Below are 18280 nucleotides of genomic sequence, written 5' to 3' on the forward strand. Positions count from 1 at the left end.
CAAGTTTATTTGGGGCTCATGATTTCAGAGGCCTTGGTCTACAGATGGTCAACTCCATTGCTCTGGGCCAGAGCATGACATAGAACATCATGGTGGAAGAGTGAGGTGGAAGAAAATGGATCAGGACATGGCCACCAGGAAGCAGAGAGAAAGACTGTTCTCACCGAGGACAAATTATATACCTGAAGGTACACCTCCAATAATCTATCTTTTCTAGACATAACCTATCTGCCTTCAGTTACTACCCAGTTAATCCCTACCAGAGGATTAATGCACTGATTAAGTTAAGGTTCTCAAATCCCAATCATTGCAGTTCTAAACTTCCTTGCATTGTCTCACACATGAGCTTTTGTAGGATGCCTCATATCTACACAATAGCACCACCTGAATGAATAAACAAACCTCACTCAAAATTTAAGAAAAGAGATCTATGACTGACAATGACCCAGCCACTGACAGTACAAGTACTATAAAAAAATGTAAATTATGAAGCAACCTAAGTTTATTGTTTCAATAAATAATAAACATCTTTAAAATAAAGAATGGAAATAGTTGAAAGCTAGAAGTATATTTTAACAATTAAAAAGAAGATATTTTGAGTTAAAAATTCAGAAATGGGATTATTAGCAGATTAGGAAGAGCTGACTAAGGAATTAGTGAACTGAATGATAGGGCAAAGAAATTATTCAAAGACCCAAAGATGTGAAAACTCCTTTAATATATTTTAGATATGAAATTGAAGTAAGTAAGTTTGGCAAACATCTGATAAGAATGTCAAAAAGAGAGAGGAGAGAACAGAACAGAATTTTCCAGAACTAGATTAAAGACAGTTATCTGCAGATTTAAGAATGCTAATAACTTTCAGGCAGAGCAAATAAGTCTCACCTAGAAACTATACAACATATAGAAAGTATAAAACAACCTATACCACACCCCAGTCCCAAAGTGAAGTTTTCAGGGGTCTTAGAAGTAGATTGATAGGTTGTCTTTTCAACAGCAAAATTTATGGAAGATGATATGAAATAAATATCTTCAACCTGCAAAGGGAAATTAACTATGAATTTAGAATTCTAGACCTAATGAAAATGACTTTAAAGAACAAGGCTAAAATGAACACTTTTTCACACATTCAGAGTTTGCCATGAAAAGAATTGCATGGAAAGGTCTAAATTGTGTATTTGAAATGAAAGGAATGTGATTCCAGATGGAAGAGTTAAGATTTAGAAAAGAGTGTAAACAAAAGAAGTGGTAAATCTTTGCAAGCATGGCACTATAGCACAATAATTATACTGTTGTGTGTGGTCTAAAAAAAATCATTCAAATGCAATAATAGGTAAATGGGAAAGAAAGTAACTGGATTTAAATGTTCTAACACCCTTAAAGATATTTAGGATGACAAGGACAATTGGTGTTATTAGGCACAATGTATATGTTAAAATATCTAAAGTAGCCCTTATTTACTGGGAATAGAGTATAGAGTCCTGAACCATACAAGGGACACATAGAGTAAGAAAAAAATGCAAGACTATTTTAGTGAGGAGAGAAAAAGAGATCTAGAAAAAAATGATAAAAGAAAATCAAAATAAAATGATAGAGCATAAAATCTATTATGTCTATAATTACAAAAAATGTACTGATCCTCCCCTTGAAAACCAGGCTAAATATACTAGATAGTCTGTGCTCTATAGTAAAATAATATCCCTAAAAGAAGCAAAGTAATTGGATAAAAAAAACAAAATTTATTTATATTTTAATTTAGAATTAATTGATTTTCAGGGAAAATTTTACCTTTCTGACTTTAAGAGAAGAAAAAAAGTTGCCTAAAATGTCATCAGTAAATAAACTTACACATGAATAAAACAAACAGCTATATATTTTAAAAATGTTATAAACCATTATTACTAGAAACATAATTGTTTCATTAAAATTGGAGAAAATTTATAGAGATAGTGTAATAAAGGCATAAATAAATAAACCTCATAAGTGTCTTCCATCATTTTTTAGGTGGGAATAAAGGAGCATTTAACAAGTTTGACTGAATTAGTGCTTAAAAATCATCTCTGACTCATCAGGAAAACCAGATGAATCAAATTTACCTAAGAATCAATGCCACTTTATTTATTTTATCAGTTTCTTTATAATAAAAATTAATACTGGATTCATGGCATACTCATTAATATCTGGGAGAGGTGACCCCAAAATAGTTGATTCACTAACTTCTATAAGTTTCCCTGGGTGAACAAAATCAGGAAACTTATGTCTAGAGTTGTTTAAAAAGAATAAAAGTCAAAAGTGAATATTACAATTATACTTGGTATAATTATATTTTTAAATTAAAGCTTATATACAGGCAACCACTTATGAATTGCTAAGACCTCATCTGGAAATTTTAATGCACACAGGTGTCCAACATTAAGAAGAAATCACCAAATAATTGCCTCTATCATACAGAGGAGTAGGTGAGACCATTCATTTTCTAACAACCTAAGTAACTGTTCTCCTCTGTTGCCTAAATTAATACTACGGATGCAGAAATATTAGTGAAATAATTAGCGATGTCCTAGAACTTCCAAGACCATTAAAGCCCAATAATGTTAACTTTAGCTTCTCAATTAGACCCATTTTAAAAGCACTGAAGATTCACTTTTCTTCAGATAGAGTGAAAGTGTTTTAGAATGTAGGGACAGAAGTGGTCAGACCTCACACTACCACCAACTAATGTCTGTACGTCAAGCTGTGTTTGCAAAGGGCAAAAAGAACAGAGCTCTTTGGCTTCTAAGAACTACTTTAGTTTTACACTAATTTTCTGAAACTACAAAGATACCTTCATTTTAAAACTTTCAAGAATAATATGCCCAGTCTATAATAAAATATGAATAAGGAAATATCAAGTAGATTTATCTATTTATAAGGCTACTCAAGATTTCTGCTAAAACAAAATAAGAGAAGAATTTAAATAAGAAAACTCAGTATTTGATTTTGCATAAGAATGTCAGAAAGGTTATTCCCATCAGATGTTCATAATTCTTAATTTTAGTATATCCATTTACTATTTGTAGAGTTAAGTAAAAGTCTAGTATAATTCTTAGGTATTCTAAAAGGTAAAATACAACTCGGAGTAGAAATAATAATAATAATGTAATAAATTTATGCACAATTTGAATTATAGATCCTTATGGGGCTACTTATTAATAGAGTTTATTAAAATTTAATTTAAACGATGATGCTAAAAATCACAGGACAACATCTGTTTGAAGATTAAAGGCACTAAGCTGAGGAAGAGCAAATTTTTTTTAATATGTGTATATATATATATATATGTATACACACACACACACACACACACACACACACACACTGCAATACTCTATATTATATAAGCATGACAGCCTAAAATAAGTAAGACTTGCATTAAATCCAAGTGGGGTGTGAGGTCTGACCACTTCTGTCCCTACATTTTAAAGTTTTCCTTTTCTTGTACAATATTTTTGGAAACTGAGTATTATTAGCTAATAAATGATGGTTTTGTTGTTTTCCTCATTATGGCTAATATGAGGACTAATCATAAATACTACAAGATATTTTGCAATGTACTCTAAAATCACTTGTTCTAATTTTTCATCCATATCAAAAATGAAATAAATTGTGCTGCATTCAATGAATGTATTAAGAAAAGAAAACACATGTTAAGCCTTCTGTGAGAGAGGAAACTAATTTGAATGTAAAATTTTAATTACAAAATGTCTGTTTTATTGAAAGTTTTGTTGTCCTTCAACTATATAAGAAAGTTGTACCGTTTGCAATAAATCCATAGTTATACATATCTTTCTGCATTCAAAACAAATTAAATGATATCATCATTATTTTCAACTCCCTGGCTTGTTCCATAGTTACCCTAACTTCAGTCAATCCAAATCAAATTCAGTTTCTCCCCCATTTTCAATGTCCTCTTCTGGTTACCATAATTGGTTCTCTTTCTGTGTTTTCGTTACATAGAAAGGGGATCATCCTCTCAGGATTAAACTGAACTAAAAATCTCAGCATTCTTTTTATGTTTAACCCCAGTCCATCAGCAAATATCCAGCATTCTAATGCTATAGTATCTCTCAGTTCTGTTACTTTCTGGCAACTTTACACTGCCCAATTCTAGCTCCTCCTGTGTTTCACTTTTTCTCCTAGCAATAGCTTAAGAAATTGAGTGTTCCAACCTTCCAGAAAATGAATACTAAGACAATCTCATGCCAGTTTACTATTTCAAATTCTTTCCCTACATTTACTGTACACATATTTCCCTAAACCTAAATTTATTATATTTTTTTCTAACAATCTATGTTCTTTTAAGTTTCCAATTCTTTAAATGCAGTTTCTTCTACCTTTAACAAAATATCCCTTGTCTTTTAAGTCAAAAGATATTTGCTCCTGGACATATATGGAGTAAGCACAGACACACAAAGAAATTATATACAGTGTTGAATAAAGCAATAAACCCTCAGCTCAAATAAGAACTTGAAGGTTTTCCTGAAGGCTTACATGTTTCTAGTGGTATATTTTAAGTAATTTTTTTTTTAACTACAGCATTTGACATAACATTTTATCATTATATATCTTTATTATACAGAGTATTTGATTTTTTTCATGTTTTTGACTGTAGTACCATGTCCAGTAAGTGGTTAAATATTATTTGACTTAAATATCTGTAGAAGAAAATCAGTGTTTTAAATATCAATATTGAGAAGTGACAGATGTCACTTCTATGAATTAATAGTCATGCAAATTTGCGTAAATAACTCTCCCGGGTTTATTTCCTCATCTGTAAAATGGGGAAAGTAGCACAAGCAGATGGGTCAGGTGACAGTGTTCATTCAGATGTTATGATACCTGAACAAGTCATCTCAATCAAGATTGGTTATTGTTTTTACTATGGCACTGACATCTCCATGAAGAATTTGTAGCAGTTCATCTGATCTTTTGTTTCCTGTTGCTTTGTATACAATTAAAGGCTCAGATCACTATTTAGCTTGTGCAATTGACTGCAAATTTTTGGACAGTAGGACTATTTTCTTCTTCATTTTTATTTCTCATACATATCACAATCAGGATTTTAAATGAAAGGTAATTAGGAAATGATTATTGAAGGAATAAATCAGCAATAAGAAAATAAATTTATCAATATAGTCTTAATGAATGACATATTATGTACTAATAGCAAAGCAAAAGTACCTGAATAGGAAAATTTTACTGTGCTATTATTGCAATATGATGCTGATCAGGCATCAAATTTCTAGTTTTGAAAAGTTTTATCAAGAAACTACTGTAATATTTAGAAATGTAAATCAAATATATGTTTTGTTTGTTACATATAACAAAGACTTCACAGTTCATAATACACACCTATTTTTAAAATAGATGTCATAGATTTAACCCAAGGGCCCAGAACTCAAATACATTAATATTACTCTAATATATTTAACATTATAATCATTTGACTTAAGGATAAGATTATTTAGCATTTTAAGAACTCAAAATTTATTAAGCAAGGTTGAAATTGTGTTCATTTTTATTATAATTATTCGTAATTTTTTCATTTTACATTTTTTTCCTATAACTAGCTTTCTTGACTGATTAGGAAAAGCTATTCAAAATTTAAAATTTAAATTAAAGTAGACTGTCTGAGCCAGGTGTGGTGACGCACACCTGTAATCCCAACAGTTTGGGAGGCAGAGGCAGGAGGATCTTGAGTTCAAAGCCAGCCTCAGCAAAAGTGAGATGCTAAGCAACTCAGTGAGAGCCTGTCTCTAAATAAAATGCAAAATAGGACTGGGGATGTGACACAATGGCCAAGTGCCCCTGAGTTCAACCCCGGTATCAATACCCACTCCCGCAAAAAAAAGTGGACTGTCTGATATGTTTCAGAAAAAAGATCTTTTAAACATTAACTATTTTTAAAGATTAGTTTTATTTTCATTTTCTATCTTTACATTATATAACAGAGTACATTTTGCATTTGTTGCATATTGCTTCCTTGAATTGAGTGATTTTATTTTAAACACACATATATATATATCAATTTTATTTTAAAGCACAACTAATGTTAGAATATAGGTAAGGATAATTTTATTTATCACAAAATGTTTTGGAATATGAATAGTGAATAAGAAGTCCACTTACCTTCAGCTATAGACTTAAGAGAAAATCAAGGGAAATCGATACTAGGGTATTTGATATTAAATCTGAATGTTAAATATTCTGTAAATTTTCTGACAATATTTAATTTCCTCTCTAATAAGAAATTAACAAGCACAAACAAAAAGTTTTATTACATAAAGAGAAACCCTTTTTATCACTATTATAGGAAAAGGATTTGTCAAGGCAAATAGATGTCTACTTTGGAAAATCAGTGTCGAACTTTAAAAAAAATACTGACTAATGATAACCAAAGAAATGCCTTTACTATAGTTAAAACAACACTAATTGTAATGAAGTCTGCATTTATAGGCTGGAATGGAGTTATTTGTATATCGGACAATAAAATCTCATTTATATAAATTGCATTATTTTAGTATAAACTACACATTTATCAAAAGCAGTGTCTGTCCATAATGTCCTTCATTAGAATTCGTGGCATTTTAGAGCTTTTGCTTTCTGTATACAAATGTGTGTGTGTGTGTGTGTGTGTAAATATACATATATATGCATATTTATTTATTTTTCTTTTATAACATAATGCATTTTATGTCTTTGAAAGCCAACTAATACATTTGCTAAGAAGAAGCAGTTATAATAAACTAAAATCACTGTGAAATTGTATTTTTTTAATGTGAAAACACTACCTGAAATTCTAGAAATTCTTAGCATCATGTAAGATACATTGATAAAAATTTCTTTGCTTAAGCATCAGAAAGTGATTGGGTATGACCAAAATATTTATGCAAATGAATGGAGTAAACTTAGAAAATATCAGTAATATATATTTTTTTAATTTTTATTTTATTTTATTTTTTTTTACCAGGGATTAAACCCAGGAGAGCTTAACCACCGAACCACACTCCTGGTCCTTTTTCATATTCTATTTAGAGACAGGGTTTTGTTAGTTGCATAGGGCCTCACTAAGTTGCTAAGGATGACTTCAAGGATGACTTCGCCTCAGACTCCTCAACAGCTGGGATTATAGGCATGTGCCACTGCTCAGAGTTAGACAACTTACCTTTCGATGTTCATATCTGATAACTCTATTTTGTCAAATTATTGGATATCCATAACTTTTTTAATCATCAGAAAAAAATAAGCACTGAAATATTTATGTTCTTATTCATAACATTTATAAAATGTGGATAATAGGTCACTTTTTTCCTAGATAAAATGCTAAATAGATACTTCTTAAAGATATGCAATACTTTTATGTGAATCATATTCATAAAATATACTGGAAACTAAACAGAAAATATATAAGAGGAAAATTACAGGGATATGATCAAGAGTGAGTTTAAAATAGTGTGATTGCACCCAAGATCATGGGATGCAGGGATTTATCTGAAAACTATTAAATCTAAAGCAACTTACTATAAAGCAGAGTAGTTAATGTTAAAATTAAATATTTGTATCCCCACTTGCTGGCTTGTAAGAAATATGGTTACTTCATGTGAACTACCAATGGAATTTTAACTAAATATTAATATATTTTAGCAAAATTACTTGAATAGTTATGGTTTCCCTCCATTTTCCTTTTTAATTATACCTAAATCATGTACATCTAATTCATCTTGACCTGCATTATTTGTAAAGAAGAAAAATTGTAAAATTTTAAATCACCAACACTATTTTCAATGTATCTAATATGTAGTCTTTTATTATTTCTTGCTAAATTGAGAAATACCATGAAAAGCAATGAGCTAGGGTATATTATACACTATACGACTTTATCAATGTACAGACATTGTTAACATATTGATATTTGGCTTTTTATACATGTTTGTTACATATACATATACATAGCATGCATACATGCATAAGTGTTCTTTTTGTAATTCAGAATCAGACATCTGGAACACTTTGTGACCTACTATTTGGTCACTAACAAACAGTTAAGAATTTCATTTCAATTCTTTTCTGAGTCAACCATCATATAACAGAAAGTATAGTACAAAAATATTATAATCAAGAAAATTGTTTTTAAAAACTCTAAATTTTTGCATATAACATTTTATTTATTTATTTATTTTTTCAGTCTTTTAGTTGTTGTTAAGGACACTTGTGTGGAGGGTTGCTTTTCCAATAGGTCTTATTGATGGAGACCCTCTGATACACAGGTAATCCTGACCCAGCAACGACCTCTGTGAATGGTTTAGCCCCAGGTTCCCTTCAAATACATGTTGCATGAAGTCCAAAAGGGATATATTTTTCAATGGGTATATAAATGCAAACAGTTGTAAAACCAACCCAGAGAATGCCAAAATTACTACAGATTGGAAGATAATTTCTATATTACATTAATAATAAAATGGGTACTTTTTTAAATGTTTCAATGTTTTGATTTGGATCAAAAGTAGCATTGACCCATCATTACCCTATGTACATGTTTGATTACATGAATAGTGTAATCTACACCGTGTACAATCACAGAAATTAAAAGTTGTACATCATTTCTGTATGATGAATAAATATGCAGTCTGTAAAAATAAAAATAATATACATTTTTTAAAAAGTAGCATTAGCCAACCTGTTTTCAAACTAATTGTCTGACCAACCTGCTCTAATCCAAACAGTTCTTTAGTCTAATCTTCAGTGCCTGGCACTGACAACAACTGAGATGACTGAATATAGGTTGAGCATCAATGCTGAAAAGCAGTTAGGGACAGAAGATTCTATTTGAGGAAGATCTGGGAAAAATAAGAAATAATCTGAGAGTATACTCAGTGGCTTCCACTGGTCTAAATGCTTTTAAATAGGATATCTTTTTAACTCTGGTTGATACAATAAAAGCCATTCCTCATGATGTCATTTCTGAACCATGACAGATTCAGTCAGTGACCGCAAACTGCTGGTGAGTAAAACGTATAATTCTGACTCCAGGGCTCATGCATGGTTTGTCAATAAACTAATTGTATTGAAGAGAGTGTGTGTGGTGGGATAAAGATTATTATCAAGTGACTTGTTTCAGAACAGGAAGACATTTGCACTGAATTAATAGATTTCATTAAAATCTGCAATCTAATATTCCTACTACCATATAGATATTATCAGATTCCATGAGGAATTAAAACAAATAGATTCTTCTATACATCTTTTTTTTAAGCTCAAAACAGAACACAAACACTGGCAGAAAATGGAGTTGCTTATAGTCCTATAAGAAATGCTGCTACATTGAATGGCGTTTTAAAAGAAAATTCAATGTTTCACTTGCATTTAGTGCTATCAGTCTCTTATCAATATGAGATGCAGATTTTCACTGTGTTCTTTTTCTTTTCTCATTGGATATACCTCATTTTCATGATTATTATTTATATGCTCAGGGTGTTCCAGAAAAGATAATGTTATACTACAACTCATTAATGCCAGAGAAAGGACTATTCATTTCTATATTTTTAATAGATAATTCACTTCATAATCATGAAAGACTATTTTCTGCTGTTCAGAACTTTCTATTAATACTTTCGCTTTATGGCAGTTTGCACCATATCTACATATGAGGGAAGATTTAAGAGATCTCTATAATCATTCCTAAACTGATGGATTTTTCTAGTCTAGGATTATTTTTACATGAATTTAGCTCCTTCCTCATTTAAAAAAAACAATTTAACTAATTTTAATGTCTTTTCAATTTTTTATTTTAAAGAACTTTAACATCTTTTTCCACATATCAGACATGCATTAATTACTAAAAAATAATCTGACTCAATTTTATTTTATTCTATGGTATGATGTGAACAGAATCAAAAATCTCCAATGTGCCCTTATTTTAAACATTCTTTTAAAAACTGTTCTCTAGGTAAGTTAATAAAAATTCTACCTGAAGATAGAAAGTTTTCCCAGTTATTCTGTTCACTTTTTCAGAATTTCATACCTAATACATATTTTCTAATAAAAGTTTACATCAAAATATTTTCTTTGATATTGATTTACAGCATGTCTTGGGGTCTATGCACTTGGGTAGTATTGAAGTGTTTCAAATACTATAAAACTTATTGACTTTCAAATTTTTCTAGATTACTGGGGTCCTAAAAGACCATGCATGTTTAGAGGAGAAAAAAAAAAAACCCTGGGAATAAAATGATACACTATAAAATATAGAAATATGTTTACCAAAACTAGTGCAATCATCATATAAAATTTCAGTATCTATTTGATGGGAATCCCTAGTTTAGATTTCATTATTATTGTTCATTAGACTGAGTTTTTGTGAATGCACACATTTTTTTGCCCACTTGAAAACATTGTAAAAGACATGCAATTTTGAGCTCTATAGTGACTAATGAACAAACAAATGCAAATTATATTATCCTTATGTATAAAATCTCTCCTCACAACTGATGAATTTCACTACATAAAATAATTAGAACTACTAGGGAAAATCATTATTCCTTACAACTTATTTGGAAATACATTTTCTACAAAACACATTTTAAGAAACTTTTTATAGTATATATTAATAGACAATTCAAATTAAGATATATTTATAGAAGTATGAATGAAAACTGACTGTCAAAGCTCAATTTTCTAATTTTTGCTAAAATTGGTGTTATAAGTCTCCTCTGCTGGGTCAGTACAACACAGAGTTAAATGGAGGTTCAGAAAAATTCTGAGATTTTTAAAAGGGAGAACCAAGTGTCGATATTTCTGACAAATCTGTGTGAAATAATGGAGAATATGGTTCTTGAAACATAAGCTAGGAGAACACACAATCGTCGTTGCACTGTAACATAAAAACTCCTAAGAAAAACTCAAGCTTAACTCAAAAAATAACATCCCTCACCCTTACCCTGGATTGTTACACATTTAATCATCTGAACCATATGCAGACATTGAATAAATTTCTAGTCATACCACTGTGCACTCAGACTTGGAAATAGACAAACCACTGAATGATTTGACTATTCACTGTATAAACTACTTTTGCTTCACATATCATGTTCAGTGACTGTGGAGTCATAAAAGGTTTTCAAACTTTCCACTTTTTAGGAGTTTTCCAGTTATACGAGCTACTCTTCTTCTACTTTTAATTATCCAAACTTTCTTCATTTTTCAGACAAGCAAATACTGGAAAAATTAGTTTTATTTCTATTTGAAGGAAAGAAAACAAAGGCCATTCTGAATTAAACTACTTTCAAACCAACTTGCACAAATCAAATTTCTGTAAAGTGAATGATGATCTTTTGTTTCCCTTCTGTGGACAATAAAATGACTTACTTGTGTAGAGAGCAATGAGGGAGAAATAAAAGAGTATAAGATACATGCAGAATTATTTTATTTTATACTCAATTTTTGTCCACAAAAATAGACATGCTGTCCTCTTGCATTAAAAGCAACATAGCTATAATGTTTTATTTGTTCAGATCATTAAGGAAAAATGCTGTCATGAGAAACCGTTGATAGGTTTTCATGGTTCTCAACTTATACACAGGTAAAATACAGACTTAGAATGCATGGACTATCAAAAGTAATGTAATATTTAAGTCACATAGGAGGAATAAATTAAAGTGATCTGTAGTACAACATAATACTAACAGGAACAATATAATATGTTCTTTAAAAATTAATAAAAGAATACTGTGTAGAAACAGAATAGATTTTAGTGATTAACTGTTTGCATATACCTAACAGTATTCCAAAAGAGAAGTGAGGTACTTCTAAAAATAATAAGATTTAACACTATAGAAATAGAGAAAAAGATGATAGAAAATAAAATAAGAATGTGTAATGAAAACCAAAGAGAAATTTAGTATGCCGCCATTGATATTGCACTCATCTTCTAAAGTTGTAAAGATGTATCAATTATTTTTCTCTGAGATTTCAGTAGATAAACTATGATATGATCTGTGAACATGTCTTATTCAGTTTTTTCAATACTGTGGTTTAAAACCTAATCAAAACAATCATAGAGGAGGAAAAGTTTATTTAGGAGCTCATGGTTTCAGAGATCTCAGTCCATAGTCAGCTGGTCCCATTCCTCAGGGCTCGAGCTTAGACAGAACATCATGGGAGAAGAGTGTGGTGGAGGGAAGCAGCCCACATGATGATCAGAAAGCAGAGAGAGAGAGAGGGACATCCATTTGCCAAATACAAATATATACCCCAAAGTCATATGCCCAATGTCTTACCTCCTCCTGCCATACCCTACCTGCCTTCAATTGCCACTCAGTTAATCCCATCAGGTTAATTCACTGACTAGGTTAAGGCCCTCTTAACCCAATTATTTATCCTCTAAACCTTCTTGCATAGTCTCTCATGTGATATTTTGTGGGATATCTCACATCCAAACCATAATGTTGCCCTGGATCCCAAAAGTTCATGACCACCTCACAATGCAAAATACAGTTAGTTCATTTCCAAGAGTCCCCACAGACTCAACAGTTTGAGGATTGCCCAAAAGTTCAAGTCCAAAGTCTTCTCTGATATAAAAATAAAAAACTATTTACAAGCATCCAATATTATAAAGGTAGCAAATAAACATTTCCATTCACAAAAATAAGGGTCTAGAAAGAAGGGAACTGCTATGGTTTGAATGTAAGGTGTCCCCCAAAAGTTCATGTGTAAGACAATGCAAGAAGGGTTAGAGGAGAAATAATTGGGTTATGAGAGCCTTAATACAATCAGTGAATTAATCACCAAATGCAATTGATTAACTGAAGGCACTTAAAGTGTGGCTGGAGGAGGTGGGTGAGTGGGGGCTTGGGTATATATTTGATTTGGCAAGTGGAGATCTCTCTCTCTCTCTCTCCCTCTCTCCCTCTCTCCCTGCTTTCTGATCGTCATGTGAGCTGCTTCCCTCCACTATACTTTTCTTCACCACTCGAGCCCCAAGGAATGGTGCCAGTCATCTATGGACTGGGACCTCTGAAACCATGAGTCCCTAAATAAACTTTTCCTCCTCTATGATTGTTCTGCTCAGGTCTTTAAGTCACAGTATCGAAAAAGCTGAGTAAACCAGACCATAAAACAAAAATAAGCCAGTTGTTAGTTGTTAAGGTAAAATCATTTTCTTAACATTTGCTTTTTGCCAGTGGAGTTCAATAAATGGAAAACTATTAAAAAAGTATAACGTTCAAAAAATATTAGCAAGTCTATATTCCTAATTTTAATAAGAAGTGAACTATCAGGAAGGTCAAGGGCAATATTATTCTTAGTGCTATAATTTGCTCTAAAATGTTTCATGTAAAGTGTGTTTTGTTAACTTAAAAATCAGTAATTTATCAAAAGGAGTGGATATAAGTAAAAATGAATGAAAAAATACAAATCATAAACAAACATCAGTTGGAAATGTTGGACATGCTATAGAATGTGTGTAGGAGAAACATAACATCTACCTAAATGAAATCTGAATTCTTGTAGGGAAAAAAGGCACACAGATAAATGATAACAAAATAATGTGTTTAACTGCTACACCAGACACAGTAATTCAGTCACAAGGTAATAGTCAAGAAAGCAATGCACCATCAGGTACCTATATACATTCAGTTTGTTTAAAGCACAAACCATAAGCAGTCAGATGCTATGCCAAAATGTGAAGGAATACAAGCATAAGATCTCCTTAGGAAACACCTCTCTCTCTTGAAACAATGGAAGGGGTTTGAATACTTCTTTGCTTCCTCACACTTGACAAAGAGGAATTTTAATAAGCATTGGGTGAGACCTTTACTTCAGGACTGCACTATTTATATGTGTTGTGCATAACTAGGGAGACAATTAGAAATTGTTATAAAACTACCCACCAGCTTACAGTGACATGATCCACAAGTACTGAGAAATACATGGTGATGAAGATTTCCGAATTAAGTGATATAGACTGTTGGACCTCTAAAATGTAACTCTCAAATGTAATGGTTGTCCTAGGGCACTTGGTATTTTAATGATAAATAACATATAAACAAACAAACAATTAGAAGTAACTGAAGACTTTACTGGGTACCTGGTTCTCAAGCAGTGTTAGTGAGAAACATCTGCAGTCCATGTGGTGGAATATAATGCCTCAGAGAGATGTAGGAGCAGATATAGAAAAGAATCCAAGTGATTGGCTGCAGATCCTGGCTTCTCTACTGACCAGCTATACAATTTAGGAATGTTACTTACTGCTCCTGTGATGCAGTGATCTCATCTGTAAGTCGCATGGAAGCTACATGGGGGAACACACACTAACCCTCAGGAAGGTACAGGGAATGTTCTCCATCAGACCCAGGTGAACAGGAACAGAATTGGAGACCAGGAGCCCTCAGAAGTTCACCCCTCTGTCTAGATAGAGTATACTGCCATCTGCATTGCCAGCCTTGAACTTCTCTATACCTTCTGCCACTAAGATTTGTATCCTCTGATCATCAACTTGACTTTTTTCTATCAACAGCATCATTCTGCTAAAATTCGTCACCACCATTTTCTGCTTATTTAGAAAATAAAATAAACAATTTGAGTGTGAGAACTCTGCGTTTGCTTGCTGCCTTTTCAAAATTCTTTCTTTTACTCCATAAATTCTTTAAGTCTGACATCTTTAATAATTCAGAGATGCAATGTTCAAGATCATTTTGGTTTGAGTAAACATGAAATCAACATTGTATCAACATTGTAATTCATTCTTTTCTGACACTGTGTTTTTCATATTTGCAACTTGTAAACAGAGGGATTCTTACTACACTTCTAGAAAATATCTTCATACTTGTGATAATTTTATTAATCTCGATGATACTTAACCTTTCCCAGTATTTGTGTCATAGGCTATTGCTGAGGTTAAAACAGCATGCACTAAATGTAAAAAAAAAATATTTATTTGAAAGATATTTTTATAATCAAATCTGTACTTTTATGTATTATGGTTTAGGTATGAGGTGTCTCTCCAAAGCTCATGTTTAAGACATTGCAAGATTATGAAATGATTGGGTTATGAGAACCTTAACATAATCAGTGCATTAATCCACTTGAATGGATTAACTGGTTGGTAACTCTATGCAAGTAGGTTGTGGTTACAGGAGATGGGTCCCTGGGGGCATGTCTTTGGGATGCACATTTTATTTTAAATATTTTATTTTATCTTAAGTATTATCATTAGTAGTATTATTTTCTGCATAAATTTAGTCAACATTAAAATTTCAAAAAAGTATTGTAGAACAAAATTATTAAACCTTTAAAAATATTATTTCTTCAAGTGGAGATCAGTGATTTTGTATTTTCCACTTGAAATTACATTGTGAGAATCCGAAGTCATCTTGAATTAAATCTAAAAAAGGCATAAAAACATAATAAGAAAACAAACTTTTTAAAGTTCTTTATTATAAAACATAATTTTCTCACTTATTGGTAAAAATAAAAATGAAGTTGTTTCCATAGTCAGCTCATATAAACAATCTGTGTCTTAGTTTGAATAATTAAGCTCATATATTTGCAAACTTCAGGCTTTTGTTTATACAATTTGAGTAAGTACACAATTAATGCAAACCTCATGGATACTGTTCATCTGCAGAACCTGAACCCTTTACTTTCATTTCAGTGCTGTGTCTTAGTATATTTTTTCATACCTTCACTCTGAGCACAGAAGCAAACATTCTTGCATCCTCAGATACCCCTCCAATGTAGAATCTTTTCTGAAACACTGGGGGATGATCATTTTCATCCTGAATCTCAATGTATACTTTAGCTGTATTGCCTGGAAGACAAGAAAGAAAACATTTTTTATTAATGTTTATTCATTAGAAAAACAAATGCATGGGGATAAACACTTATCATACTTAAAAGTTTTTCCTACATGAATACCTAATTCGCCAAATCCAGAGGACACCAGTAATGATACTTTTGGTATAATAATGCAAAATTGCCACTATTTCTTTTGATATAATGTCTTTATTTTAATTGATTAATAAACACTAAAGTACCATGCTCTAAAGTACTGTATACTGTTATTTTTTTGTTTGTTCTTGTACTGGGGATTGAACCCAAGGACACTTACTAAGTCACATATCCAGCATTTTAAAATTTATTTCTTTTAAAATTTTGCAACAGGTTATCCCTAAGTTGGTAAGGGTCTTGCTAACCTGCTGAAGGTGACCTTGAACTTGCCATTCTCCTGCCTCAGACTAGGAGTCGATAGGATTACAGAGGTTACAGAGGTGCAACTGGTACCTGGCCTGCTAATTTTAACAAAAGGACCCAATGGTTCAAGTTCACAAACACTTCATATACATTACCAATTACATTAAAGTGGCAGAAATACATAGGCTCCTTCTGAAATAATAGACATGTCCATAAATCATGTATATTATATATTATTCTTATGAAACTAGCAATGATACTCTCCTACTTTAAAATTACAATGTAATATTTTTATTTTTATTTTAAAAGTTGGAAACTGTTGAGTGAATTGCTTGTTTCTACAAAAGGGGAAATAAATTTTATTATGTATTAGGGATTCTTTGTTTTAGAAGTTAGCATTCACTCAAAAAATATAGCTGAAGAGATAATTATCATGTGATTCATAAACAGTATATTTTGTCATTTAAATCATATAAAGTATACCATAAAGAACACATTTCATCCTCAAATGTTAGAAACATCCCCACATTATTCCTTTAGTGAGAAATTGGAATTGGTCACTAGTTCAAGAGTGATATGTTTCTGATACAAAAACAATGTTCAAACCAGATAAAACGGAAAATAAATGGTTAAGAATTCTGCAAAAGTAGATTAAAATAAGAATTCCAACATGCTGCCTAAGAAAACTTATCCAATGTATTTTAATTATGATCAAATATATGGCAGTTGATCTACAAAGTATTTATTAGAAAAATTTTATTTTAATATTTTATCCTGTAATGAATGCCCTCTCTCAAGTTTTCAGAAATGAATACCAACTAGTAGCACTGCAGTACATAATGGGTATATAGGATGTCTGTGTTGATTGAACAAATTAATGAGGAACCTGTCTTGTCTTATTAACAAAAGGAAAGGAAGTTAGGAAGAAAGGAAGAGGCTTTTTCCCTTTCTTTCTTCCGTTTTTTTTTTTTTTTTTGGACATAAGACAAACCCTACACTTTTACCCATATCTTGTTGATACTATTGCATTACCCTCTGCTTCATTCCTTCTCATAATTCTTGAACTGAAAGAGCTAGAACACAGAGGGAAAATGTGCTAAGTCAATAGGGATGGGGACCAGCAGGGGAATAAGGTTTATGGCTGATTATGCTTCTCTGTTCTTCGGTGCAAGGGTCCTGACTTGCACTTCAGTTAGCTACCATCAATGATAGTTTATCAAAAAAAAAATCCATTTTTATCTTAGCAGTGTACCATTTTTACCACTAGAATCAAAGGAGACAACAGCTCTACATTCAAATATGTAAAGAAAAGGAAGAGCCTTAAACTATATCACTTTTCTGAAAACATTTCTTCTCTGTCATTCAGAAATACATAAAAATTAAATCTGCTGTGTCTTTTTGGAATTATGCATAAGATAGAGTTCTCAGAAAATATACTAATTAATGATGTCATTATTCTTCATTAAATGGGTGAGTCATTTAAATTGGGAAAAATAGCTAGCATAGTGGTGCATACCTGTAATCTCAAAGACATGGGAGGCTGAGTCAGGAGGATCAAGAGTTCAAAGCCAGCCTCAGCAATTTAGCAAGGCCCTAAGTAACGTAGTGAGACTCTGTCTAAAACTAAAATGTAAAAAGGGCTGGGGATGTGGCTCAGTGGTTAAGCATACTGGGTTCAAGCCCTGGTATCAAAAAAAAAAAAAAAAAAAAAGTAAAAATTTACAGAGTAACAATTTGGTCATCAGTTAACTTCATATCTGGTTGATCACCAAATTTTATATATATCTGCCTCATAAACAAGTAAATACGTTCTTAAATAATATTTCTTGTGTCATTATTCTCACAACCCTTTAACTTCCCATATATGCAAGTTTTTTGGTACTTTGTCCATGTGATTATATATCATCTGCTTCCCTTGCCATCTCTTTTCAATGTGTTCTGCATCCTGACCATCACAGTGATTTTAGAAAATACAAATATAATACTTTAAGTCAAGTATTAAAATCAATAGTCACTCATTTGTTCATTCTACCAATTGGTTATTTATGCAAAC

General features: G+C 31.6%; 1 pseudogene; it reads right to left on the bottom strand.

Annotated features, from left to right (window-relative positions):
* The window catches only part of LOC124985699 (protocadherin-15-like), a 139421-nt pseudogene that overhangs the window by 80099 nt on the left and 41042 nt on the right, over positions 1-18280 (bottom strand).

This window comes from Sciurus carolinensis, chromosome 5, assembly GCF_902686445.1.
Source record: "Sciurus carolinensis chromosome 5, mSciCar1.2, whole genome shotgun sequence".
Lineage (NCBI taxonomy): Eukaryota > Metazoa > Chordata > Mammalia > Rodentia > Sciuridae > Sciurus > Sciurus carolinensis.